The 10,629-nt window shown below is 46.1% G+C and overlaps 1 long non-coding RNA gene across 1 annotated transcript; it reads left to right on the top strand.

Annotated features, from left to right (window-relative positions):
- Nucleotides 1-5,962: 5,962 nt before the first annotated feature.
- On the top strand, nt 5,963-7,069 carry LOC310745205. The gene is made up of 3 exons (XR_014540022.1): nt 5,963-6,062; nt 6,770-6,941; nt 6,982-7,069. It is a non-coding gene; the product is annotated as an uncharacterized lncRNA (long non-coding RNA).
- Nucleotides 7,070-10,629: the final 3,560 nt, after the last annotated feature.

Below are 10,629 nucleotides of genomic sequence, written 5' to 3'. Positions count from 1 at the left end.
TAGTAGTAGTAGTAGTAGTAGTAGTAGTAATAATAATAATAATAATAATAATAATAATAATAATAATAATAATAATTTATATCCCGCCCTCCCCAGCCGAAGCCGGGCTCAGAGCGGCTAACATCAAATGTATAACACATTAACATAAAATCAGACAATCAATTAAAATACATCCTCAAATCAGATCAGGATCAAATAAAATCCAATCAGATGGCAACCCGCAGATTAGGGTTGGGGACCTTAAATGCTCACCAGGCTCAACTGTTTGTGCTGAACTTATATGGGCCTGTGAGAAAAATTGGGAGGCCATTTTCATGCAAGTTCTTATGAAAGGGGAGAGGGAGTCAGACAGAACCCCGACCAAAGGCCTGGCAGAACAGCTCCGTCTTGCAGGCCCTGAGGAAATATGCCAAGTCCCGCAGGGCCCTAGTCTCTTGTGACAGAGCGTTCCACCAGATTGGAGCCACAGCCGAAAAAGTCCTGGCTCTAGTTGAGGCCAGCCTAACCTCTCTGTGGCCTGGGACCTTCAGGATGTTTTTATTTGAAGACCGCAAGTTCCTCTGTGGGACATACCAGGAGAGACGGTCCCGTAGGTACGAGGGTCCTAGGCCGTATAGCTCCTTCTCCAAAATGACTTAGGAAACATAGACACCAGCTGACTTGCAGACTTAGATCTAATTTTTGCTAGCTGCCCTGAGCAGCAGTGTACAATCTAAAAGACAAACAATATATCATTAAAGCAAAAACACTGAAGCTAAATTCCATAAAGCAGCAATATAAAATAAACATAATTTTAAAAGGCAAATAAAATGGGAATTTTGACAATTCAGAGATGGGGAGGAGAGCAACTGGTGGTTTCTACTTCATGAATGGCAAAGGGGCTGTGTTCTACAGTTTAGCAGCAACAGCAGAAGATTCTTGTTTTCAAGTGACCAGCCTTTGTAGGGTTCAGTTCCAATAATATAATTTTCCAAGATGATCTAAGTGATTTTACAGGTCTATACATGGGCAGGCAGTCTTTCAGGTAACCTGGTCCCAGGTTATATGGCACACTGCTAAAATACAACGTGATTTTATTAAGAAAATGACTAAATAAAATTAATTCAAATTTATATGCCTTCTAGAATATAATATAACTCATATACAATATAACTCATCTTCATTATTAACATTTGTCCTGCATTTCCTCAAAAGAGCTCACATACTAGTACATGGATCCTTCTCTCCCTATTTCATCTGCACAACAACCCTGTGAGGTAGGTTAGACTGAGAGATAATAACCAACCAAATATCATTTAGCTTTGGTGTGTCTACATGTACAAAATCGAATGTAGTTTTATTCAGAATCCTCCATAAATCAAAGAACTTCCATTTAAATACCTTAGAATACTTGCATATAGGTGTTTTGCACAGACATTTGCTCCTGCATCCCAGCCCCTACCCCAACGCACCATCTCAGTGGACTCTCCCACCTCCTAACTGCAATATTTCTGGCTACAGGCTTTCGTGTTCTGACTTGTCCCCTTGGAAATGACAAATACCCCACACTGGACAATCAAATAATTTTGCTCCTTCGTCACTCTGGCGTATATTACTGCTAAGACTAATAAGATCAAGTGACTAGGCACACTCAGTGGGGAAAGAAGCAGCCATCGTATGACAACAGTGCTCCTCAGAGATAGACGTGGACTATATGTTATAACTTAGAAAACATGAAGCTGATGTGCAGTGCTTTTTGGAGATGCACCTGCAAACTCATGCTTTGCCTGCTCACACAAATGTGTACCTCTGGGGCCTCCCTCCCTTGCACGACAGTAACTACCCTTCAGGGAGCTTGTCATTTCTTTCCTGATCTCGTCCTCTCTCTCTCCTCCTCTCTTTAAAGGTAAAGCGAAGACGCCTGCCACCTCTGCAAAAAAACGAATTACTTCTGTGAATTTTAATCAGGACATCCTTTTCTGTAATTCATGAGCTAGATGCTAATCAGCCTTTGAGTCATACTTGGGATAGATGATTCAGGGTGGTACAGCTTACTGGCAGGAAGACTGAGGAATAAAACTTGTAAATGTGAGGTGCTGTTGCTGAGGGTGATTCAAGGAGTGACATTCATCATTTGCAGTCATCCATGCTTTAGGTGCACAGCTGCACTTTGCTCTCGCTAACAGCTCAAAGATCTGGCCTGGAAGTAGTTCCTCCAGGAAGATGAACTCAAGAAAAAGATGAGACTGTCATACCCTCTGACATTTCTCTGATGAAAATAGGGACGCCCTATTCCATCATCATCATATTATTATTATTTATACCCCACCCATCTGACTGGGTTGCCCCAGCCACTCTAGGCAGCTTCCAACATATAATAAAACTTTAAATGTTTTTTAAAACTTCCTTATACAGGGCTGCCTTCAGATGTCTTCTAAAGGTTACACATCTCCTTGGCTCAGTGGAGTTGCATAACTCAACCCTCCAACATTTTCCGATGAAATAGGGATGTCCTAACATACCCTCCAACAGTTCTCCAATGAAAATAGGGATGTCCTAAAGACAAGTGGGATATTCCGAGATCATATCAGAAACGAAGGTGGCTTTTGTGAATCCAGGACTATACCTGGAAAATAGGAACACTTGGAGAATCTGGAGTGTCCATGAATTTCTTTGAATTCAGCAGCCTGACTTTCAGATACAGTGGAACCTTGGGTTAAGAACTTAATTTGTTCCAGAGGTCTGTTCTTAACCTGAAACTGTTCTTAACCTGAGACACCACTTTAGCTAATGGGGCCTCCTGCTGCCACCACACCACCGCCGCGCAATTTGTTCTCATCCTGAAACAAAGTTCTTAACCCGAGGTACTATTTCTGGGTTAGCAGAGTCAGGTCCGTATAGTTAAAGCCATGGATTTCCCAGTAGTGATGTATGGAAGTGAGAGCTGGACCATAAAGAAGGCTGATAGCCGAAGAATTGATGCTGTTGAATTATGGTGCTGGAGGAGACTCTTGAGAGTCCCATGGACTGCAAGAAGATCAAACCTATCCATTCTTAAGGAAATCAGCCCTGAGTGCTCACTGGAAGGACAGATCATGAAGCTGAGGCTCCAATACCTTGGCCACCTCATGAGAAGAGAAGACTCCCTGGAAAAGACCCTGATGTTGGGAAAGATGGAGGGCACAAGGAGAAGGGGACGACAGAGGATGAGATGGTTGGACAGTGTTCTCGAGGCTACCAGCATGAGTTTGACCAAGCTGCAGGAGGCGGTGGAGGACAGGGGTGCCTGGCGTGCTCTGATCCATGGGTTCACGAAGAGTCGGACACGACTAAATGACTAAACAACAACAGAGTCTGTAACCTGAAGTGTCTGAAACCTGAAGCATCTGTAACCCAAGGTACCACTGCACTAGTGTGAAAGAAACCCTGGCCAGCGTTTCCCCAACCTGGTACCCTGGATTCAGAGCCGGCCCAGCCCTTAGGTAGACTGACGTGGTTGCCTCAGGTAGCAGAAGCCCCAAAGCGAGAGTCTCATTAGTGCCCCACCTGCCCTGCCTCCTCCACTGCCAGCGCAGAAGCAGCACCAATATTAGTGCTTGTGGAGCACAAAAGAACCTGTGCAATTTGGCTAATATCTCACCCAGAATTGATACTGATGCCAGCATAGCTTTGCCTCCAGCAGCGGAGTTGGCAGGCATGGTAGCAGCAGTGGCAGTGGGAGGGCAAGGCAGCACTTCCTGTTTCACCTCAAACAGCAAAGCATGGCACCCCTGCCTGCAGTTGTTTTTGGGCTCCAATCCTCCCTGACCACTGGCAAATAAAAAATGGAGGGCACCAGTTTGGTGAAAGCTGCCATAGTCCAGGGTGCTATGAACCAGGTTTTGTGGGAGCTAGGGCTGATGGGAGTTGTAGTCAGAGGAACATAGGAAACTGCCTTATACTGAGTCAAACCATTGGCCCATCATACTCAGTATCGTCTACAGTACACTGACTGGCAGAGGCTCTCCGGGGTTCTAGGCATGAGTCTCTCCTGGGAGATGCTGGGGATTCACCACGGCACCTTCTGTATGCAAGGCTGATGCTTTGCCACGGAGCTATAGCCCTTACCCAGCGAGAAACATCTGAAGGGCACCAGGTTGGCCAAGGCTGCTGTAAACCATTCATTCATTTGTGTAGAATAGAGGCAGAAGTGGGCTTTCCTGCTGGACCAACACACATTAATTGCTCTTATTTATTTCCTGCTCTTAACCCGAAGGTCCCAGGGCCAGGTACAGCATGAATACACAATATTAAAAACATTTTTAAAAGAATTAAAAACATTTCTATGGAGACCCTGCATGCCTGTACATGCAAAGTGCTCTCTGCACCACGATAAGTTATTGATCATGTATAGAGAGTCCTCCACTGCTCTGCCACAGATTCCCCACCCCTGTTCTTTAGAAGTGTGCTGTGATTTTTGTTATTGTTATTAAATTATTCAGGTAGTCATCACTGTCTGTTCTCTCTGCATTTATTTTCCCTCTGACCTGACATCTCTATATCTCCTCACCCTCGCTACTCTCTGAATATATCAACATGCTATTTTAGGATTACACTCCGTGCATCTGATAAATGTGGTACCAGAAAGCTTATGCCAAAATAAAATGGCTTGTCTTTAAGGTGCCTCAAGACACTTACTCCGCTACAACAGATTAACATGGCCACCCTCTTGGATATTATTATTATTATTATTATTATTATTATTATTATTATTAAACAGGATCACAATGGAGAAAGAACTGCTTTGTATGGTAAACAGATTTATTTTGGCTGTGCTAGTGTTGTGCTACACTGGCATTTCCTTCACCTATAAAAGGATAGATTGATGTTCTTAAACTCCCAGAGTAACATGCTTGGGATCATCAGCCTATCAAGGCTCTCTGGTGCATGTCTGTAGTCTGCATGCTATATTTGCAGTGCCCTTGTTATGTTACATTACTACACCACTCTGCATCACTGGATGTAGGCTGCATCACTGGATGTAGGCTGATGCAGTTCCCACCCACAGGCCACCAAGCAGAGGGGGTGCAAGACAAAACAACAACATCATTTGTACAGGTACCAACTCAATGCCAGATTTTGTCCTTGCTCAGAGTGCCATATTACCAAAGTCTGTTCCTGCTCTCCACCAAGGAACCAGTGCTGGGATGAGAATGACTCTTAGCATTTAAGGGCATAGTTGACGAAATGCCAAGGTTGCAAATAGCTCTACTTGCTTGTGGAAGATTAGCAGCTGAACCTAACAAAAACATTATTCTTGCTAGTTAGCATGAGAAGGCACTAAAACCACAGAGCTGTATTGCTGACAGGCAGATACTCAAACCATAGAAAATGTAGTGGGAAGAGAGGGCTCCGTGTGATGTCATTTCCCCAGTTCTCCTGGGAGGGAAGGAACATATCTAACATTCTGTTTCCTCCTCCTTTCCCTTGACCAGCTGTGAGGGCAGACATGCCCCATTCTTACTCCAGTCCCAGGCACAGGCTTGAGCCTGTTTTTACTGTAAATATAAGTATTCTACCTGCATAGTTTTTAATGCTGCTGTAGTTGAAAACCAGTGCAAGACTGTTGAGTAAGTAAATTATATTTTAAGCTTACTTTCCAGTCTGCGGTCTGATTTCTTGGTAAAGAGGGGTAAGAAGAAGGGAAGCTTTACTGTATTGGATTGCACATACTGGGCCAGTGAGAAGTGGTCATAGTGCCAACTCTCTCTAGCCTGCTGCCCATGCTAAGCCCTATAAGAGCATCTACTGGATCAGGCCAAAGACCTATCTAGTCCAGCATCTTGTTTCCCACTGTGGCCAACCAGATGCCTCTGAGAAGCCCACAAGGAACACAATAGCCCTCTCTTGCACCTGTTCCCCAGTGGCTGGTATTCCAAGGTAGGCTGACTCTGAGACTGGATATAGAATGTATATTGTATAGCCATTAAGGCTAGTCACCATTAACTTCCATGAATTTATTGGCTCCCTTTTTAAAGCCGTCTGATGCAACACGTCAACAACAATATTACATGATTGCCATTTTGTATCCCTGCTGAAATATGGTTTGAAGCTCAACATCAAAAAAAATGAAGATCATGGCCACTGGTCCCATCACCTCCTGGCAAATAGAAGGGGAATAAACGGAGGCAGTGAGAGATTTTACTTTCTTGGGCTCCATGATCACTGCAGATGGTGACAGCAGCCACAAAATTAAAAGACGCCTGCTTCTTGGGAGAAAAGCAATGACAAACCTAGACAGCATCTTAAAAAGCAGAGACATCACCTTGCCAAAAAAGGTCCGTATAGTTAAAGCTATGGTTTTCCCAGTAGTGATGTATGGAAGTGAGAGCTGGACCATAAAGAAGGCTGATTGCCGAAGAATTGATGCTTTTGAATTATGGTGCTGGAGGAGACTCTTGAGAGTCCCATGGACTGCAAGAAGATCAAACCATTCTGAAGGAAATCAGCCCTGAGTGCTCACTGGAAGGACAGATCATGAAGCTGAGGCTCCAATACCTTGGCCACCTCATGAGAAGAGAAGACTCCCTGGAAAAGACCCTGATGTTGGGAAAGATGGAGGGCACAAGGAGAAGGGGACGACAGAGGACGAGATGGTTGGACAGTGTTCTCGAAGCTACCAGCATGAGTTTGACCAAACTGCGGGAGGCAGTGGAAGACAGGAGTGCCTGGCGTGCTCTGGTCCATGGGGTCACAAAGAGTCGGACACGACTAAACTAAACAACAACAACAACATCCCTGCTGAAAGAAGGTCCCATCTTGGGCTTCCTTTTTACAACACCACCTGAGCGGAGTTTGCAGTCAAAAGTAGCCAGCATAGGCACAGCAGAGTTGATTGACACACAAAGGGTGACAAAGTGTTCTGCCACGGATACGCTGCAGCTAGAGGTGCTTTTTCCTCTCCAAACTGTTGCTTTAAAAGTGTCCATCATCAGCCTGGTAGAGCACATAGTCTGGAGCCAGAGCACCATTGAAATGACAATGGAAATCTAAATCCTCTCAGCAGGAACCATGGCCCTTCCAGCAGTTGGCCCTATCATTTGTAGTTCATGAGAAAGGTCATTCTCCGAGCAGGGCACATTATTAATATTAAAGGGGTAAAGGGGGCCCCTGACCATTAGGTCCAGTCGCAGACAACTCTGGGGTTGCAGCGCTCATCTCGCTTTATTGGCCGAGGAAGCCAGCGTACAGCTTCCAGGTCATGTGGCCAGCACAACTAAGCTGCTTCTGGCGAACCAGAGCAGCGCACGGAAACGCCGTTTACCTTCCCGCCAGAGCGGTACCTATTTATCTACTTGCACTTTGACGTGCTTTCGAACTGCTAGGTTGGCAGGAGCAGGGACGAGCAACGGGAGCTCACCCCATCGCAGGGATTCGAACCATTGACCTTCTGATCGGCAAGTCCTAGGCTCTGTGGTTTAACCCACAGCACCACCCACGTCCCTTTATTATTGTTATTATTAATAATAATATTATTTAATTATAATTAATAGTATTAATATTATTATTTATTAAATTTATACGCTGTCCTTCACAAGGCAGTTTACAGTACATTTATATTTTTGTGGGGGGTTTTATTACTGCATTTATATCCCACTATTCCTCCAAGAAACCCATGGGGGTGTGCAAGCCCCCCACCCCAATATTCCCCTCATAACAACCCTATGAAGTAGGTTAGGCTGCCAGTTGGTGACTAGACCAAGGTGACCCAGTGAACTTCAAGGCTAAGTGGGGATTTGAATCATGGTCCCTCAGAACCTAATCCAACACCATCACCACACTAATCTGCATAGAGAAAACTTCAGGTTCAGTTCTGCACCATGCTCAGTTAAAAGGATAATGGGGGGGGGAGATTGGGGGGGGGTGTTCTGGGGCTGGGTTTCGGAGACCTACTTCCAAACTAGGTCAGTACACCACCAGCCAGGCTAAAAGCTCTACTGGCCACTGACCAAGGAAACTTGGCCAGAACCTCCATGTATAGGAGCAAAATATCAGTGCAGGGGTGGTTCGCTCGTGGTCCTTCAGATATTGCCACCATCGCTGACCAAAGTTGGCTGTGACAGCCAAGGATGATGGGAATCAGAGTCCAGCAAAATTTGGGCGGCGCCAGGTAGCCCCCACACGTAGAAAGGTTGCCTTAGAAAGAATAGTCAGCAGGGCAAAGCTACAACATCCCTGCCTGGAAGATAACGCTGGAGCCCTCTACTCTAGCGGGAAGAATTTTCTTCTTAATATTCTTTAGCTCGGGGCGACTTGTAGCCTGACCCTCCACGCTCCGCTGCAGGCAAGAGGGTACCTGGGCGGGATGAGACCGGGCTCCTCTGTCTCTCCCGCTGCAGCATCATTTGTGAGTTATTCTCTCTCTCCTCCAGCCTCTGGGCTTGCAGAGCCTCAACCCAACCGTAGGGTGCTAACAGCACGTTATTATCCAAACTAGTCTTCCCTGGGTTTAGGATCCGGCTGGCAGAGAGAGAGAGAAAGAGAGAGGGAAAGAAGAGGGGCAGGGACTAATCGGATTGGGAGGGTTTCTCATAATCCCGGCTCGATCTGTTTGTTGCTCCCTCTCCCTCTCCCTCTCTCCCTCCAATATCACTAATGTCATCTCTATTGGCTGCATTAGACAGATGTTCAAAAGCCCCCTCTCTCGCTTAATCTGATCCCTCTGTAATACTTTCACTGCTATTAAAGCCACATGCATCTCTCTCCTCCTCCTCCTCCCCCCACCCCGCCCTATAAGCTTTTACTTTCCCAAGCGGACTTGAGTGGAGTTAGACCGCCTTTTCCAGGCCAAAACGAGATCTGCTGCGCTGGGGAGGGGCGTGTTTGTGTGTGTGGAAACAGACAATCGGATTCCCTCTTCCCTCTCACATCACACACACACACACACACACTCCACCCCTCCATCTGTCTATGTTTCAGGGAACACCCGCAAACAGGGAATGCCGTGGTCCTCTGCCTTTTCTAGGGTACCGCGCAATTGGCACCTTCCGAAGCGAACGGGAGGGGGAGGAGAAGGAGGAGGACAGCCACGTTCGATGGGTTTCCAATGCCTCCCTCTCGTCCAATGGGAATTCCCTCCGGAGAAACCTATGGGAGAGCAGGCACTAACCAAAAGCTGGTGGGCTGTTTGTTTTCGAGTATTTATTTAGAGAAAGTAGTCAAAACAGTTCTTCTGGCCGGAGGCTGTGGAAAGAAAGAAAGAAAGAAAGAAAGAAAGAAAGAAAGAAAGAAAGAAAGAAAGATGGATGGATGGATGGATGTTTTGGCTGCGATGCATTCCATGTTAGCCATACTCAGAATACACTCACTGAAATTAATGAACCTGGTGAAACTGGGTCCATTAAATCCAGTGCGTTCTACTCTGAGTAGAATTTAGTTGGCTAAAGCCTGCAGGATATGGCAGACTTAAGAGGAATAAATGTGCAAGAATTGGATAGTGCAGAGTCGCAACGTCGGATCTGTAGCGGGGGGGGGGGCAAATATACTGACACCCTCATTGTTCGATTACTTTTCTCCCCTCCCTCCCTCTCCTTGCCCACTTAACCCCTTCGCTCCCCACCAGCTTCGCGCGCTCTCTTCCCTTTTGGGTACCATTCGCATCCTTTCCTGGGTCTGAAGCCCACCTTGAGCAGACTTCCACTGGCCTGAGCTGCTCTTCCTGCGGACGCACCGCCTCCACCGATTCCGCCCCATTAGAGAGGTCCATCCGCAGCCTGGGGGTGGCTTCCCGGCGCAGGCCAGGAGCAGGAGGGGATCTTTGGGCGGAGGGGGCGTCTTCCTTTTCCTTCGCGGCCCGGAGCGGCCGAAATGGAACACAGCTGGGGAGTTGCCATCTCTCCTCCCTCTATGTTGAGGGATTTTTTTTCCCCTTCCTCCCCCGCCCTCCCTGCAACTATTGTCCGCCGCAGTTCACTGAACGTGCAAACTGAAAGCAGATGCACCGAAGATAAGAGGCTCTATGGCGAGGGGAGCGGCGAAGGGATTAATTGGGATGATTTACCACTGAAAGAGTAGAAAGAGGGGGTGGGACTCCGCGACATAAAAACAAATAAATAAGCGCATTATTATTATTTTTATTCTGCATATGAGCAGAGAGGAGAGAGGGAATAGATAGATGGATTCCTGCTCAGATCGGACAGCGTTTTCTTTGCGCCGGGACAACGATCGATAAGAGGAGAAATCTTTAAATCAGCGTCGGTGTCAGAACAAATCCAAATAATGCTTCAATTATTTCAATCAATAAAGCATTTTAAGCCCGAAAGATCACATCCCTTTAGTGCATTTTTGTTGCGAGCGCCGGAGAGAGTTTGTTTTGTGGGGTGGTGCGGCTTATTTCAATTGGGTGGTTTTGGAGTGAATTAGCAGGAGGAGGTTGGGGGGGGGGGGAGAGACAAAAACAAAAAAACCTACCCGTGACCCTCAAGAACAACAACAACAATTTATTCGGATTTAGAAGATTTGTTATTTATCGAAGGCTTCTCCCTCTCTCTCTTTAAAAAAATATTCCTCAGTTTTTGATAGAGATAGATAGATAGATAGATAGATAGATAGATAGATAGATGATACATAGATAGATAGATAGAGAGAGAGATGATATAAATATAGACTGAT

This window comes from Podarcis filfolensis (assembly GCF_964270895.1).
Source record: "Podarcis filfolensis genome assembly, chromosome: 11".
In the NCBI taxonomy this organism is placed as follows: Eukaryota; Metazoa; Chordata; class Lepidosauria; order Squamata; family Lacertidae; genus Podarcis; species Podarcis filfolensis.
The sequence above is the reverse complement of the archived record's forward strand: the minus strand, read 5'-3'. Positions and strand labels throughout refer to the sequence as shown.